Below are 18506 nucleotides of genomic sequence, written 5' to 3' on the forward strand. Positions count from 1 at the left end.
AAGTTTGGACCACCCGGAGTTCTTCAACGTGCACCTAAATCAAAGTACATCAAGGCTGTGACAACAGCTTAAGAAGAACCTCTATCAAAGAAAGATGCTGGAAAGTGCTGGGGAATAAAAATTTCGTGACAGAGAAAGCTCCAACAGTCAGCGCAACAACATTGATTATTCTTAATTTCGCAATCCTTAGCAACTAATCCATTCCAAATCTTTCCCAGCGTTTACGGCGCCATGAATAAACTTACATCCTCAAAAAAGGCGCTATACAATTGCGACCAACTAGTACAATCGAAGTTAGTGGCACAGATACCACCAGTTCATCCATGTGTGCACTAGGGCTACCTTTGTTTGGAAACATGCGCTTGGTTCATGCGGACAAAATTATTTGGGGACCAAGAAGCAGCTGTTTAGTAATAAAACACTTGTTAACAAGTGCTGCTATGCAGTAAGTTCCGTTCACTGATGACTGTTGGTTGTCTTCATCGTGTTGTTGTACTTCACGAACGTGCGTATGACTAAATGAACCTTTCAGATTGCTGAAATATACTGTGCGCTTCTGGCAGCAGTATTACGGCAGCTTAAATGTCTGCTACTTTCTCTTCGAAAAGTGGCTCAGCAAATAGTTGGAACTACAGCGTTTACGGTGTCTAACTTACGTGGCTTTCTGCAGGTATCTGCTTTGGGACATATAGATCTTCTGCAAAGCCTCTTAAATTAATAGCAGCAATACCTGACCTGCTTCGTAATTTACGCGAAAGTTACCGTTCGATCCTTTAAAGTAGAGAAGGCCGATTCTAATAAAGAAGCATTGCGCATTTTCCTATGCAACGAGGGGCGGCGGAAAATGTGCTAACCAAGTTTTTGGTTGCAGCAATTATAGCAATTATATTACAGCGAAGCTGTATATGGCTAGCTGATTCGTCCGTCCGTCATATCGCCTGTACGCCGAAAACTCCTACAGCGCAACAAAAAAAAAAAAAAAAAAAAAAGAACGGGAAGAGAGGCGCGCGATCGCCTGCGCCAGTCGTGACGTCGTTGCTCTCCGTCGCAGCCGAGCGCGCGCGCAGCAGTTTCTTTCCGGCTCTAAAATGGGTAGGCCACGCGTGATACGCACTCCTGAGGAGCAGGCAGCTTTAGATAAGCAACGCCGCGAGCAGAATCGGGAAGGAGCTTCGCCTACGCCGTGCCTATGCAGCATCCCGGGCACAAGAACAGGCTCGTGCGGCCGAGCGCAAGCAGCAACTGTGTACCGAGGATCCGGCAGCCTACCAAGCCGTCGTTTAATGAACCGTTGGGATTGATTCAGTGATAAACACCGGGGCTGCACGTTTCAGCGTCGGTCGTTAACCCCCTGTATGGAGTACATGGGTGGTGATATTTTTGATAGGGAGAATCAGGAAGTATACAAATGCAGTGTACTGTGTATACGGGTACCAATGTGGACACTGTAGTCAATTTGGGGCCGCCGGTCAGTTCCTTTATCAGCGGTGTAAGCACGGCTCGCACGTTTATGGTTAGGTATCCAGAGACGCGAGAGAAGCGCTGGGCGTTTTCCTGCAAAAAAAAACAAAAAAAAAAAAAACAAAAAAAAGGACGAAGCCATGTGGACACACCCTGAGGCTTCGCTGAATCGGTTCTTCAGCGCATCCAGTTCTACCTTCCGCTGCTTTCACGAGCGTTGTGCGCACAAACTATAAGCGTTCCTGCTGTGCAGCTGTGTTGTTTGTTTGTTTGCTTGCTTGCTTGTCCAAAGTGAATTCTGCCCTAAGGAATACTCAGACTTGTCTCCACTGGCAGTGCAACTGTGTTCATACCACACCATGGTGCGTAGACCGTGCTGAACGAAACACACTTCAAGCTACAAACGCTGACGCTTTTCCTTGTTTCTCTGTGTTACATCATTCTGGTGCGACGCCTGCAACGCCGCTACTCTTCACGCCAGTGTAGGGCGCCTTGGATGCCTGGGATACTAAAAGCAGGGGGGGGACACTCCCCGGTTCCGGTGGCACAGGAAATTGGCGCCATCTCTGTAATGGGCGACGCAAAAATCCGTTTCCCTTGCATGACCTCGTAGATCGTCGCGCGCACGCGCGCCGATCCAGGTGGCCAAGCCCTTCCCCCCGCTCAACTCCTCTCCCTACACCCTCTCTCGTAATACCCTCTCAACTCCCTCACTTTCGACTGTCTACGCGCCCGCGCCGCCGTGCCATCCCCGCCGGCCCGGCTGCTGCTTAGTCCGCTACGTAACGCTTTATTTTTATCTACTGTCATCGAGATGCGTGCGCTGCTGTGCGTTGACCGACGTGGCTAGTTTCGTCAGTTCTGTGGTCCTCGATAGCTGTGTGCTTGTGCTCCGCGATGTTTCACCCGTTTCACGACTCGTACCGCTCGTGCATCGTGCAGTGGTGCACAAATACCTCAAAAACAAGTCCTGCAAGGTTCTTCCGGGTGCCTAAAGGCAACAGGGGAGCGCTCAGACCCAAGGACATCAGAAGGCGCATGTACACGAACACAGCCCTGTCCATTTGTGTACTCCATGAGGCTCCGGACGTCGTTGCGCCTTGATTGTGCTACACTTGCCTCTTCCCGGTAGAGAAAGCTGACAAATAGATGTTCCTCCTCATTGTCACCTGGTCTGTGACTTGTGTTTTTCTGTGCCAAGTCTCATTCTGCAACTTCAGTAATTTACCCAGCTTTCCATACCGCCCTCAGTGCTTTTTCTGTGTATCACGTTCTACAAACCAACTAACAGCTGATAAATTACTGTTAGTGTTAGTGTACTATCTCAGTAACCCCCGATGGGAAAACCGCGCGAAGAACCTTCATGTGTAGGCATGATACGCTTTTTTTTTCCTCTGGAAGGCATGAGCATTGCAAGTGTCCTACATGCAGATTTTTGCAGTTCGTGTTTATTATACAAGGGAGAGCCCAGTAGGTACGACTTAGTGCCTTAAGTGACGTAATTTTATTGCTAAGCATTGCATTCGGGTAGAAAGAAAAGTCGTGTTGGCTTGTTTTACCTGGTCTTTGATTGAGGAATAAGCCTTTCTGCGAATGTTTTCTCTGTGCTGCTGCAAAAGCCGACTGTCTTCTGTTCCCCTTGCCACCGTTACTCAAGTTGTGGCCAAGTGCAAAATAATGTGATAATGTGTTTCAGTTTTTATTACAATGTTATTTTTTTCTGCCATGTTTTTTTCAATTTGTTCAGCAGTAATGAACATGTCAAGCATTTCATATACTTTCGTGCAGATTTATAAGTAAGTTTTCTTTTGGTATGGCTCTCAATCAAACAATGTTAGCATTTTATTCTATCTTTCAGGTATTTTGCGTGTCATTGTTTTTGCCATTACTAGTGAGTTTTCCCTTTTTATAGTTGTCATGACTATGTCATACACGTCGTCCAATTTTGTGCAATATCTTAGTGCACATATCAGGAGCTCGTCTACATTTAGGTCTTGAGGACGTTATATAAAAATCTCGTTTTTATATGAGTGTACATGAAATGGCCTTCGCGTTTTCTAGCACTTTCTTTTGTTATTTCACCATCTGTGAACTTTTGTCTTTAGTACTCTTGTATATGTCATGCACCTCTCACTTTTGCTCATTTTTTGAGCGTGTATCACACCACGTTGTAAGAAAAATCTCTTTTCGGAAACGAAGTCGATAAAGCGAGACTAAACATCTGTTGTGTTGGAAGTGGAATTTTTTTTATGTCCCGGCACATGCTGGTATAATATAAGTATGGGCAAGACTGCCTGCGTGCCAACGCGTAGCCCACGGCGCACCACGCGCCAGCTCGCAAGCAATGCCAATGCGCAGGGTAGCGCGCGCATTGCTTGCGAGCTGGCGCGTGGCGCGCGGTAACAAGCGCGCTTTAAAAAAGAAAAAACGCGCCACTTACGTGTAAAAACAAAAAAAAAAAGTGAGCGGCGCGCGCGGCATGGGGGAAAGGGGGAAAGGGAGTGGAGCGGGTCGGCATAATAAAAACAAAAAGGAAAGAAAAACGTTTGGGAGAGGAGGTGCCGCGCAGCTGCTGTTGCTGTTGCCATGACAACGTAAACAATCATGTGCGCCGCCATTTTGCTTAATGCGTCGCCCATTGGTTAGGGCCGTAACTGAAGGGGACCTTGGCGCTAGCGTCGAAAGAGCGTCTGCTCGAAAACGGCCAATGGGATGTATACGGAGTGTCCCCCCCCCCCCTGCTAAAAGCCCTAGAAAAAAAAAAAAAAAAACTAAAGTAACGCCCTTCGTGTCAATGTGCGGACATCTCCTCTCTCGTGCGTTTTGTAGATTGTAAATCAAGTCAGTCGAGGTTCGACGCCCGTCGAGCAAGGCCCTCAGCCGGAAAGTTGGGCTTGTGCAATTATCCCGCTAGGGAACATCAGGGCGGCACGATTCGGAGCGGTGTAGTGGGAGAGGTTCGAAAGAAGGAAAAAATGCGATAAGGTAACGTTGAGTTCGACAGTGGAAGGTATGTAGACGCAAGTAGCATGTTTTTTTTTTTTTTTTTCGTGTCTGTAAGTGCAAAAATATGCGCTATTGAATCAGTCAATTTACAGAAGTGCTCATACTGTGTGTAGATGCACGACATAAATCCCCTTAAAAAGAATCCTTTCTTTTTCAGGGGCTTTAAACTCACAGGTTTATGCCGATGGTGCGGTTGCCACTTGTTCGCTATTTTAGGGGTACACCGTGTCATGGAAGTGATGTATAGAAGATTTAAGTCAGCTAAACGCTTGTACTGGAAAAAAACCATCCGCACAAGCAAGCAGGGACAGACGCGAGTGCGTTTAAACGCAGACGCTCTCAGCATTGGCACTCTTGAAAGCAGCGCCACAGCGCTTTCAAATGGACTCGCGGGCAAGCTCGGCGACGCTAAGAAAGCTCACGGTTTCAAACATGACGCACTATGCTTTCGGAAAGTCGAGCAAGCACCATCTTGATTGTCCACTTGGGACGCAGCACGTGCGCCTAGGCAACGATAGCGAAGCCCTGGGACGAGGGACGCCGAAGACGCAGCTCCCGTGCTAGCGAGCGCGCGCCAGTCGAACCTGGCCGCGCTCATGGCTCTCGCGTCCGTAGTTTCCTTGTGGATACCATAGAGGAGCTGCTGCAGCTCCTAGGAGAGGGCGCAGAGGCGAAGGGGCGCAGTTGGCGCTACTTTAGTTTTTACAGAGAAGCTGTATGCCTTTACCGTCCAAGGAAATTTTTGTGTCGTTGGCGTGGCAAGCAAAAACGTGAGCCGATCTCGAAGATAGTGCAATACCGGCCCGACCCGCGGCGGAGGTGAAGTAGGCGTTAAGCACTCCCCATACGTGGGCCGATCCCGAAGATAGTGCAATACCGGCCCGACCCGCGGCGGAGGTGAAGTAGGCGTTAAGCACTCCCCATACGTGGGCCGATCCCGACGATAGTGCAATGCCGGACCGACCCGCGGCTAAGGTGCAGTTTGCCATTTAGGGGCGCACATACACAGCTTCGCTGGTCATGCTTTTTCACAGAATGGAAGGGCACTGAGTTTTTTCTCCAGGGGCTTAAAGTGTAACTCGACAGGAGCGCAGCAAAGAAATACTGTCGTGGCAGCCTATTGGTTGCCACGACAGCAGCGCTGCCGTAGAGCAGTGGCACTATCGAGGCACCCTATACGCCAGCGTTGTGAAACGTCTAATAGCTGCCAAGGCGCTGTTGAGGAAATTATGGTAGGTCGAAAAAGAACCGACTGCTTCGTTTGAGGTGAACAAAACAACTGAACTTTATTTCGATAGTGATGCCCGTTGCAGAGCGAGTTCGGAGGAGCACAGGCTTGCCCGTGGACGAAAAGAATGAGGCTAAAGCTGGCAGTTTCTTCAGCTGTTCCTGCTGCGCCGCAGAAGTTGCCTCGCACGCTGTGTCGTGCCTAGCGGGATAAAGAGCCTACGACAACCCTTGAAGCTATTTTGGCGCTTTTTTAGTGCGATAGGAGTTATATGGACAGTCCAGGTGCATTTTTACCGTCGCCGTCGCCGTTATGTTCCATACAAAGTCCATGGGTGGTAACACAGTCGCCACGCGTCGTATGTGAGGACACGCGAGGGAATCCGACGATCGCGGCTCCATCTGGCGCACGCGAGGGAGGAAGACGGAGAGCGAACGCGCCGCCGTCTGTCTTCCGTCGCGCGGAAGACCGTGGGGGGTTTAGAGGAAGGGAGGGGTACGGCGTTGGGATCCGGCAGCAACTGCGTATTTCGCGACAGGGCGCAAGGGAGGAAACTGATGATCGCGGCTGAATCTCACGCTCGAAACAGAGGAAAGTGTGGAGGCAGTGAGGGAGGGAGTGGGGTGCGGCTTCTACTACTCCAGCAACTGCGTACTTTGCGCGGTAGCGCACGCCGTATCTTGAAAGCGGTCTGCAGAGGCTCACAACTCTGCGCGCACTGTTTTCTCGCCGCTGTTTGCGTTGAAGTGATGGACAGCACAAAGGTCACTTCCAGGCAGGTTAAGGAAATTGGTCCCTTCGCTCGCTGTTGCTGCCGTGCCTGCTCATGCCATCGCTTTGACAGCGAGTGTCCGTGGTCATCGAGTTCGACGGCTTAATGATTGCCTGCGCGCTGACACCATGCTTTTTAATTCAGTTAGTAAGCGAATGTTTCGAAGTTTACACGGCCGATAAAACTATTATCCTTACTTCGTGTAACTGTCTGCTAATTTGCAGTCCCTATCGATGCTTCGCCTTTCGGACGAAACTGCGACTTTTTTATTTTTCCTATTGACGGACTGGCCAAGCACGTTGTGGCGCGGACTATGAAGCCCCCAAACTATCTTCGTGACGATCGTCCCTAACCGCCAGTTTCACTTGCAGCTTATTAATACATTCAGTGTCTGTACAATGCAATTTGATAGTTCCGAACACGTATGAGCCGAAAATGTCTCTGCGCGAAGCGCTTAACCACAAGGTGTATTCTGAGATCTCGTGCGCTTTAGAGCCAAGAAAAATTAGAGCCTCAACTGTCATAAAGGAGAGAAATGAATTAAACACTTTATTGTGGAAAGTTTTGCGCACATTCAACGAAGACAAGAAAAGGCCACAAAGACCAGTGCAGACTGACAACTTGTCTGCACAAAACTTCGAAACTTTCCACAATGAAGTCACACCAACTAGCCCACCTTTCAGTCTGATTGTCGATTAAGCACCCCCTCCCCTATAAATAAGCGCTAAAGCTTCTCTGTTGTACGGGTTACGTTTCAATTATTCAAACATGTTCTCGGAAGCGAACTTGAATGATCGAGGTTCGTGCAAGCTCGTGGGGAAATATCTTTCAAGTTGGTTCAATTATGGTTGTAAATTAATAAAGTTTGGCCGTTGAAGAAAGAAAGAAATACACTTAGTTGCCCGAAAGGGAACAAAGCGTTACTAATACGTTTGCATTTCCGTACGTTTAATTTTTTACACGCATTTACCTGAATCGCCCTGTATTCCGCTGAATTACGTGATCAGGCCCAATATTCGCAACAGTGTATATACCAGTGCTGCCACCAAGTACTAAGAGACTGGGTTCCAAAAAGTCAGTAGGAGAATCTTTGGGTTTGTATCTTTTACATAGCGAAAAATTTATGTTTTTGTGTTTCATTGTACATTCCTTCGATTTCTTATCTTCCCTTATTCATGTGCCAGTGTAAATATTCACTGCGGCATTTCAATTTGTACGGATTTGCGCATTATTGCGTACATTTATTTTCTCCCCACGTTGCCGCATTCTCTTCGCTGGTCTCGATAACGCACTGGAAATGGCAGTCAACGCAATAGAGAGTTTTAGATTAGCGGACGCAAGCGGCTTGCGTACGCAAGAACTAGGGGTGACGGTACTGCGCATGCGCAGACACATACGTCTAGGTCTGCGCATGCGCAGTACCGTCGTTCCTAGCTCTTGCGCACGCAAGCCGCTTGCGTCCCCTTATCTAAAACTGTCCAATGTGGTTCTTCGGTTCCTGAGGATACGGTAATAGCTTGAGAGGAAGCTGCTGCTCTTTGCTCATAATTCACGTATGCGTTTAGTTAATCAAACGAATAACTTTCTTTGTCTATTTCACGCGTTTTCCTGGGCAGCGGTCGTTTGTTGTTGTCGTTCGTTGGCGGTTGGTGGTGGTCAGACTTTCACCTCGGACAGAAAGGCGTCGATGCAAAGGGCGCGTGCTCCCGCGCAACCGAGCTGCGGGGTGCGTTTGGCGACGAACGCCATCTGTAATAGCTTTTACAGCGAAGTTATTAGCCTCTCGTTGGTCGGGATTTCTCGTAACCGCGTGCGCGGGGCTCAAAAAAAAAAAAAGAAATACAGCAGCTGGAGGCTTTGTGTTTGTGTTTCCGCGTAACAGAATTATGTTTTCTCCTATATTCGAATTACAGTTCGATGCTATCATGTCTGCAGGTTGTGTGTAAGTCGTACTTTACGAATTTTATTACGCATTTTACTTTGACAAATTCAATTAGTTCAATAACGCACTTGCGCTAAGCGGAGGGCCTAGAAGAACGAGTATGTATGCTGCGCTAACGGTAACATTACGTAGCGGTCGCGGCCACTCACAGAGGCCTTAAACGGCAGCCGTCTCAGTGTTCGTATCGTCTCGTGTTGAAATAAACATTTATAAACAAACACAGCTGTTTCCGGGAAGCCTGTTTATGTTTTCTCGTATATTCAAATAACAATCCGAATCTATCGTGTCTGTAGCATGTAAGCCGTACTTTACGAATATTTGTGACGCTATTTACTTTCAAGTATTCATTTAGTTCAATAATGTCCTTGTACTTGGCGGAGGGCTTAAAAGAATGAGAATGCATGCAGCAGATCCCCACACGCGTGTGCGCGCGTGATGTACACCTCTCGCGGTGGCGGCGCTTGCCTCACACCGGCAACTGCTTCGCTGTACTTCCGCGATCACAAGGTGGAATGGAGGCGGATTTCTTTTTTTTTTTTTACGACCGTCAAGGCGCGTGAGAGAGAGAGTGATATAAAGGAAGAAAAGCTTATTCTGCTAAGTGAGAGTGGAAGTCCTCTGAGGGTGGAGCCCTTAGTCCAGGGCCCCTGCGAGCCACGCGATGTCCTGGGCCCGCCGTATTATACGGCACTTGGCCCCAAGTCCGAGTGGCGTTGGGGTGTCAGAAGGTTTGCAGGTCGCCTTCCACGCCAACTCTCGCGCTGCTGGAGGCAGCATACATATGACGAATCGGATTGTACATACAGCCATCTATATTGCTTCTACATATGTGCTGGTCAACTGTTTACGGAATTACATAATGGAACAACTAACGCTACGTAAATATCCTCACTGTAACAAATGTGCCCCTTCCGGCGCATCATTCCTTTAATAAAGCGAGTAGTGTTCCTGAAGAATTCGGCTATTTGCATACATTGACATCATCGTCGATTGATTATGCACATTTTTTATGTCATAATTTCTTCCTTTTGGTCAGAGTATAAAAAACCGGAATCACCCGTGGTATGCGTCTTTATTTTGCCATCAATAAATTCAGCGTGCTTTGTTGACAATCAGGTAAGTTTCCTCACACAACTTTACAAGAGGCTCCTGCGCAGCGTTACACCTGCACCTAGTACAGCTTCGATGAAGCTAACTATGTGCACCAAGCTCTAGAAACTATGAGCACGGCTTTTCCGCAATGCCCGGAATGACAAGTTCTACCAGTATATTTAAGCCGTTGTCTTCAAACACATCAATACTCTGGTGTTCCCAATGAAGCCTGTACTAAACGGCCTTCTCGTCCAGTACAGACCTCTTCATTTGCACAGGGTTTCCTGAACAGCGTGGCCAATAACATTTTACTGCACATGCTCGTCTACTCTCTGAAGGACTGGTGGTGGACCGCAACGGTGCTGGTCATTGCAATATCTTACTTCCTGGGGTGCTTCTACTACAACGTTTCTAAATACCCGAGGGGATCGTTACCATGGCCGGTGGTTGGAAACCTGCTAAGTAAGTACCGTGACAGATCACTTTTCTTGAGCTGTCTCTAAGTGCCATTTAATTTACCGTCGTTTTCATAACATCACTACGAACAATGCACTTGAGGCAAATAGCCGAAGTTTCGTTGTTGCTTGTGTGATGCAGGCGCAAACGTTCATTTGGTTGTTCCCGACTGCAGCTCTTCGAAAAGTGAACAACTTGGCTATTAAGGCTGGCGAGTGGTCGAAGGTCTATGGCGAAGTGTTCACCCTGTGGATGGCCCATAAGCCTACGGTTGTTCTAAATACATACAAAGCGATTCGCGAGACACTTCTAGAGCGCAGGCACGAGTTCGCCGGACGCATTCCAACCAACCTGGGTAAATTTTGGATCTCCTCCGCGCAAACTTATGAAAGAAAGAATGTTAACAGAAAACTTTAAAGAACGATTAACTTTTAAGACGAAGTTTAGTTGAATTGTTACGCGATACCTATAAAACGTGGAAGAGAAATCTGCTATTGTAACTAGGAGCACTAAAAGACTCGAATGCTCGCGTGTCAGCGTTCACTTGAGACGCGCAATAGCGATACGTAAGTGCAAATGCGCAAACGTGCAGAACCAAACGTTGCATCGCGATGCAAACTGAGCACAAAGGTAAAGGGGGGAGGTAATCAGGACGATGCATTGAAAAACTAACAAGGCTGGCCGTCAGTTAAGTGCATTGGGGTAAATTACGTCGCTTTCTGTGATCCCTTGCCCTTGCCTATAATTACAGGATTTATAGAATTGCCGCGAAAAATCTGCTGAGTGTAGTAAGAAACCTTGCATGAACAAAGTATATAACTCGAAAACGCGGCGGCAAAATTCGAAAGTTGTAAACATATCAGAGATATATACTATGAGAATCAAACTAATAGCGGAGCGCCTAGGGCCTTTCTGAGTATCCTAAAGCTTGGCGTACGGTAATTGCTAAGTGTATCGGTTTAAAATATTTTTTGTAATGACGCATTGTGCTTCAAAAATATGCTTGCTACATATGAAACTCGCGCAGTAATTAGTGGAGTGACAAGAAATTGTTAAATTGCGGGGAAAGTCTCGAAACTGACTTTTAGAGCAGAGAAATTATTGTAAATTTGCAGATGTAGAAGAACGCGTAGAGATTTCGAGATGAAACTTCCCACACGCCTATATAGGCACATCTACCTTTTTAAGCGTGCGTTCTAAAACAGTTTCTTTCGGAGTTTGTAAATGTGTAATCAAGCTTATGAAGTCCTCAGTTTCACTTCACTCGAGAGGACGTCATCCAAAAGCGCACCAATGTCGCCTGGTTATACCGCGTCACTACAGTACGATAGGCAGGCGGGTGGAAGTGGTTGCGACTTGGTGGTTCAATAAGCGATTAAGAAATCTAAAACCGGCTCTGACATTCGTGGCATCCCCGACTACTTGAGTGTTACCGTTTCTGTTTATCTGAAATTAACCCCTTTACTCACGACGCCCACATTTGTGGCCGCGGCCTGTCTTAAGTCATTTCTGTGCAGTCGTAGCAAGGAATAGAGCCCAAACATTAAACTCAGGGTAAATTGAACATTCTGTTAACCTAAACTATTTTCATTTTACCTCTGAGTGATACGTATGGTCACAGAGTACAGCTTTGCTGAAGGCACTATATACCGTATCTTACGTGACGTTTGACGTGGGGCATGTCTTTCTATTCTGTTTTCTTTCTTGAACTACTTCCCTCAAATAAACAACTTGTGCATGTAATTCATGTGATTCGGCAGGGTGTTTCAATTTCTTTTGATAAGAAACGTAGCACGACTGACTACAATATTAAAATATTTCGTTAGCTTGTAACTATAATGACTCATCGTCAAATGCACTAAGAGTCATTCTACCACCTTGGCTTGCTATCAGCGGAGTCTCAAGCACCCTGGCATAAAATTACGCAGGTTTCACACATGCATCGACAGTCGATCATGATTCTCACGAATTGAACGCACCATGAAGAGTTAACGTTCAGTGCCAGCTGGCCTGATTATTCCTCATCATTCTTAAGTTTCTTAAAACGTCAATTTCTTGCTTTTCATGTTGCTACGCATTTTAGGTAAACTGCAAACACAGGGACATCATGATATATTCTTCGAGGATTATAACCCACAATGGAATGCGCTTCGCAAGGTGGCTGTGCTGGCTTTAAGGTGCGTAACATTTAATTACAACTGAACGCATCCCTTTTGAAGCTATACTACATCTGCAAGTTTCCGTTTCCTACCATAATCGATTGGTGCCGAAAACACAATATAGGTATAGGAGTGTCTTCTTTTCTTTTTTTTTTCTCCGGAACGCCCGCATTGAAATGCGTCACCATGGCGGGGAAGCGAACCTTTGAACATGTGTTCAGCAGTGTAACATCATTAAAAGGCGCAACGACTTTTGCATCTTATGGCACTTCATTATGTCGTCCACCCTAACACGCATCGTTGTACCATTTAAACGGCGTGCTAGTCTCCGCATAACAATTTACACTAATCATGGTGTGTTCATCTGACCGCAGGAAGTACGCTCTCAGCAAGCCTTTCGAGAAGTTGTGCATAGATATCGTCGACGCGTACGTGGAATCTTTGCAAATGGGGTCGCAAATCGTCGACGCGAGAAATGCGTTGGTCCACATCCTCTATACCACCGTCGGTGTCTCCGTCTACGGGGTAAGGTTGTATGAAATCATATGCTTTCCATTCCCGTCTTCCCGTCTTCCCATTCATTTGTTACCCATAACTTACGCGCTCATAAACCAACTAGCCTACCAGCACAGTTTTACGGCTACACCTCAAATCTTGGATGAAAAGTGTGAGAAATTAGTTATTCCTAAGGCATATAGATCAGAATCAGAATCATGTTTTACTGAGTTGCTATAATGCATAATACATAAATGAAGATACCAAAGGAGGTACCCGAGGATAAGGATGTAAATGCACTTCTTGTTAGGCAGTAGATAAAATAACAATCATTATGGCGGACCATGGTGGGAATATTATTAAAAAAAAACAATACATGAAATAGGGAACAATACAAAGTAACATCTTTAATACAGAGATAATAATGCAAAATAATACCAACGTTGCAAACATGATAATAAAAAAGAGCTAAGAAATAGCTAGCATCACGACGCACCTTTCTGAAATCACGGATCCATGACTTAAGTGCACGTTCCCCACATTGTAAAGTGTTGTTCAGGAGCTCAGCTCACTTGACACACGACCTGTCGCTTCGAGTAGTGCAGTGCAACTGACGGTGGTCCGGAGCAGCATACACACACATATATATATATATATATATATATATATATATATATATATATATATATATATATTCTCTTCTAAGCTCTCCCGCCTTCTCTCTACCTCTAACACGTGACTAGCTACCAGCAGTACACACACACACTTTATTTTTTTGTCCCTTTGACACTCCTAAAGCTAAAGCATTGAAGGTGAATAATGAATTTGGGACTACAGACTGGGTCTAAGGCCTAACGGGATGTAATATGGCACAAACAAGAATCTTGCATGCACATTTAGTGAGTTCGGATACAATTGTTTCTGCATATGTGAGAAATAAAAATTAATTAATTATTAAAAAAGAGAATGCTTTCCTTTTACAGATGGCTAGTGATGATGATCAGTTAACTTAAGTCGGAAGATTACTACGAAATGTAACGCTCGAAAGTTGGACTGTTTGCCAACATTTGTTTGTATTGAAGTTAAAAGCTAAATTAGGTTTTTAGAGCAAGCATAGTCGCGTTATTATTTTAACAAGTTCAGCTAGGCGTAGTATATTACATAGTATAAGGTTATTAATCGACTTATACAAGATGATGGTGCCATATAATTTATACACTTGCCGAATTCTTAATACGTGGTAATCGCGATGTGTCCGAGACAGAGAGAGAAAGAGAGAGAAAGGGAGCACAGAAAGGCAGCGTGGTTAACCAGGGGCCGTATAACCAGGGGCCAATATACTTTTATTCCAATCTCCTGACGTCAAATTTGCGTAACCGCCGACGCAAGCATCGGGCGGTCACCCGCAGGGTTATCTGAACAAAACAATCAAACGCTCCCCTCGTTCATAGGAGGTCACTTTTGTTTGCTTGAAAAACGAATAGCAGTGCCTACATTGAGCGGCTTGTGTTATCTAATTGGCTCACAAGAGGCGAGGAACACGCTCAAGTGGAGAGGGATTCGATGGAGCCGAGCCAGTGCCCTGAAAATCCTGAAAATAGATAACCGGATGAAGAGGGTTTTGCCGGAGTCTGCGATTGGTCCGCATTCTCTTACTGAGCTTGCGGTGGCTCGCCGACAATCGCGGTGGCATGCAACGGAAGCTTAAAAATGACGCTAAAACGGATCCTCAGCAAAGAAGAGTTAGCATAACGAGGTCATAAACGTGCCGAAAGTTCTCCGAAACGTTACACGGCCACGCAAAAAGTTTTATTACACGCAAATAAACCCGTGCTCTCCGGCAGGTGCGAGTAGCCAGTGCCTCAGCGATCGGCGGCAGCCATCTCTTATTCCTTTCGGAACGGGCAGCCTGCGGCTATTCAGAAGAAAATTCAGTTTTGTTCGGCATATTAATGCATCTTTACCGCGTACACGTCACTTTGAAGCCGTGAGTTTTTGCGGTTTTGTGACGTTGCGTGACAGGCAGGTGAAGTGGGCACAGCCCAAAATCTTTTGACCGATAGCCGAGGGCTAATGGCGAAAAGGCGTCGAATGAGAAATAACTATATTTCTTTTGTTCGGTCAAATTATGCTTATTCAGTGTGTACACGTCATATCAGATGGGGAGCTATTGCGGTTTACGTGACGTCGCGTGACAGACAGGTGAAGTGATGGTTCAAAAAAGTTTTTGACCAATCGCGGAGGGCTGACTGCAGAATTGGAATAGATAAGTTTGGAATAGCTGTACGTTACAGCGCCCCAGAAGTAGTTGCAGTCGGCTACCCTGGAGGGGGGGAAGGATTCCCCCCCCTTCCACACAGGGTGATAGGGTGATAAAAATACAAAGAGTATGGAAGGGGAGAGATAGAAAAAGAGCTGAGCAGAAACAAACAGCGTACGCTATAGAGCGGTAAAAGGTGGCGTTCCTAAAGTACGGGGGGGTGGCAGATGCATGGTCTTCTTATGACGGATACACAATGGCGAAGTCGCGATGTACAGTCAAAATTACCGAGTTAAGAGAGGAATAATTTGAAATACACAAAAAAGTGGAAATTTTGTGTCTCGTTTCTAAGTCGGGAAAGTTAGTCTGTAAGGACATGCTACTGTAGTAGAAATACTGGCTATAAATAAATATAGCTGTATGACTTTGAATACATTCAAGGGTCCCCCATACTAGACAGGAATATCTTATTTTCGGTCGTACTTTGGTCGAACATGCTAGTATATTTACAAAACGCGGTGCGAGTATCAAGCAGCGACGGAAGTAATAAAGAACGCACTTAACTTCCTTGCTTATTTTAGCAGCGAGAACACAACCAGCGTGCCAACCTGTATTTCGCCTCTGTGTGCATGTAGCCTCTTAAAACATCCCCGCGAAAAATCAATATGTGCGACCGATGGTGGAATCGAGCCTCGACCGTCAAGAACAGCAGGCTGGTGGTCTAACCATTAGGCCGCGACCGCATGCATACTTCTTTCGTTCTGAAGCCACCCAGCTCATTTAAACGCTCGGCGTGTGCGCCCAATGCCATTTCCTCGTCTCTTTCCTCGGCTCCCTATAAATTGTGCACGCCTGCCTTGCCACTTAGTCCCGCCTCCCTTACGCCTAGCCTTGCACGCAACGACGCCCGCAGGTGTACGTGCAAAAAAAAAAAAGTCAAGATAAACTATAAAAACAGATGAACGAGATATCTGATCCGTGCCGGCTGGCGCGCAGCTACGAGTGGTGTTTTTGTCAAAGTAGCGCAGTCTTACCAGCGCCTCGTTTGCCGCAAGCGTTGGAAACAATGTGCGATGCCGCAGCAGAAGATAATCGTGGTGCGATAACCGCAGCTGACTTGCGAATTCCTATCCAGCGTTAGTCGAACGCGTCCTGAGCAGCGGCGCGTAATCTGACGCCTGTGCGCCAGTGTAAGGCGCTGGTGGCATCTCTGGCCGCGCTTTCGTGCGTTATTATTAACAGTTGTGAGGTATGCGCAGGAGACATGAGCACGCCATAAATGCCGATACAAACTCGTGCAATGACAGCCTATGCAAACCACCACCGCACGGGCGCATCAACTACGTATATCGGCTTAGTGAGCGGCTAGATGAAGTGATAAGCAAGCACTGGCCGCTATTCGGGGACAAATTTTAAATTCCCAGGGGCGATAAAGCAAACTACGCCATTCAATTGCATGGCCAGAAAGAATGGTGATGGCTGAACGGCACATAAGCGCTCGCAGGAGGTCTAGAATATTAACCTATAGCAAGGAAGCGTGTCATACAGAAAGGCAGGCGCACGGGCAGGCGATGGATCAGGGATTCGTAGAAGAACAGCTTTCTGACACAACAAAGAGTGCAAGTTCATTCAAACTTACCGAGCAATCCTTTGTAAGGAGCCGGAAAATCCATAACGCTGCACGGCTGGACTTTGCAGCAGCGAAAAACGTGGGAAATGTTGAAACCCGCGACGAAGCCGCCGCTGCTGGCACATCCGAAACCGCCGCAGAAACGAGGCCTGCGTGCGCCTGGCCATGTTCTTCCGCGCGGTGGCGTCGTCGAGCAAGTTCCGAGCAAAAAATTAGTTCGATTGAAGTTTTAATGCTACATTAGCGAAACGGATGTAGGATGGGCTTCCTGGCAATCGCAGACAATAGAGGCACTCCCTTCATCAGTCGCACTAAACATAACTGTTTGCATGCCATGCAGGTATGTGGGATCTCGCTAAAGGGCACTCGGCGAATGTGCTGTTGATGACGAGTGGCAAGTTTTCTTGTTTGCCTGCGAAGTCTCTACAAGTTTATGCGATCCGGAAACTTGATGGCGTGGCGTCACTAATGGTATCTTCGATTGGTCGCCTGTATGCCACGAAGCAGAGTCGGGTAGATCGGTCGTTTCCCGAGCTCAAAGGAAGGGGACAAGCGCGCAAGCCGAACGTGCGACTCGCTCTCGGAGGAGGAAATTGCTGATGCGAAACCACGTGACTACTGCCAACGTCCGATGTTTCGCCTATCCAAAGCTCCCGGCGCTGCCCAAAAAGCCGGCGGACGTGCCGGCGGGACGAACGTTCGTCGAGACGCCAGCATGCAGCACTCTTAGAAAAATTTAGACCCTTTGGGGCTTATCTTGTCCCACAACAATAATCGTCATCTGTCTTGCCCGCGTTTCCTTTCTTTAACGCTGCGAGCCCGGTACTTCCCAGTCACGAACGGCATGCGCGTTATCAGTGTGACGCAGCATTCTCGACAGGAAAGTAGCGAGCGCCGAGTTTTCAAGAAAGGAAACGCAAGCAAGGCAGATGACGATTATTCTTGTGGGACAAATATACACCCCAAAGGGTGCAACCGTTTTAAGAGTGAGTGGCCTAGGTTGCAAAGGTTACGGTGGGCCATCGCCAACAGCAGCGACGCGGCGATGACGTTTCAATCTTGATGACTGCTCCGACGACAGGGCTCGGAGCGCCTCAGAGCGCTCCAAGATAGAGGAGAGCAATCGAGAAGAACCAGCCGAACGCAGGGCGCGCACCCTCTTTCAACCAGTTGAAGACAACGCCGCTCGCGAGAGCACTCCAGAGTGCTCAGAAACGACCAGCCGAAGATAGCATAAGCTTTGAGCTTCGATACAGCCGCAGTATCAAATGGCGATGGCCTAGAGGCGCTGCCACACCTCTGGCCGCGGTCGAAATAGGAGGCGAGTCAAGTCTGAACATTTTAAATACGCAACGTACGTGCAACATGTTATTATTGTATGTCTAGCCTTGAACATATTAGTGTAGCCTTGAACTCTATTAAGGTATATCACTCAGGTGAAAACAATAGGAGGTGTCATGTGCCATGCGGTGTGCCGCTTCAATCGAGGTAACTAGCGAAGCTCCAAGAAGTACTGCTAGCTTTCATGCTCCTAAAATTTTCTCGGTATTATTTTATAAGCATTGTTTACCTAGCACCCGGGCATCAAGCTTTACAAAATAAAGAACTGCAAGATAACTTGAGTGGAAGGGCTTTGAACATGGATAAAACGACCTGATGACGGTGGCCGCGAATATGCCACAATCAACCAGACGCACGCGACACATTGAAACAACACGGGCACTCATGGGTCTCGAGTTGTGCCTGTGCAAGGACCCCTCGCCGTCTCGAGAGAGCTGAAAAACTAACAACTACTTTCTGTAACAGCAACTTCATTTTTTGAATTAGTGACAGCTCGCGATGTGCGGCGTCGACCAGCCAGCTTGCCGGTGAAATTCAGAAGCGTGGAAGGGACCATGTGAACTACGGGCCACCGGCACACGGCCGGCATAGCTTTGGTTACAAAATAAAAAAGAACACATCTTCATCTTCGTTGGGACATACTGTTTTCATGATACGGTCCCAG

At 47.0% G+C, this 18506-nt stretch overlaps 2 long non-coding RNA genes across 2 annotated transcripts in view; one reads left to right on the top strand and one right to left on the bottom strand.

Moving 5' to 3' along the window:
* Positions 1–16722, bottom strand: part of LOC140216107 (uncharacterized) — a 291638-nt gene extending 274916 nt beyond the window's left edge. Inside the window, exon 1 of the long non-coding RNA XR_011892769.1 lies at positions 16511–16722. This is a non-coding gene — a long non-coding RNA (uncharacterized lncRNA). The remainder of the gene's footprint in view (positions 1–16510) is intronic.
* LOC126542010 (uncharacterized) lies at positions 9667–12748 on the top strand. The gene is made up of 3 exons (XR_011892522.1): positions 9667–9963; positions 10133–10312; positions 12491–12748. It is a non-coding gene; the product is annotated as an uncharacterized lncRNA (long non-coding RNA).
* Positions 16723–18506: the final 1784 nt, after the last annotated feature.

The sequence above is a fragment of the Dermacentor andersoni genome, chromosome 2, assembly GCF_023375885.2.
Source record: "Dermacentor andersoni chromosome 2, qqDerAnde1_hic_scaffold, whole genome shotgun sequence".
NCBI classification, from domain to species: domain Eukaryota; kingdom Metazoa; phylum Arthropoda; class Arachnida; order Ixodida; family Ixodidae; genus Dermacentor; species Dermacentor andersoni.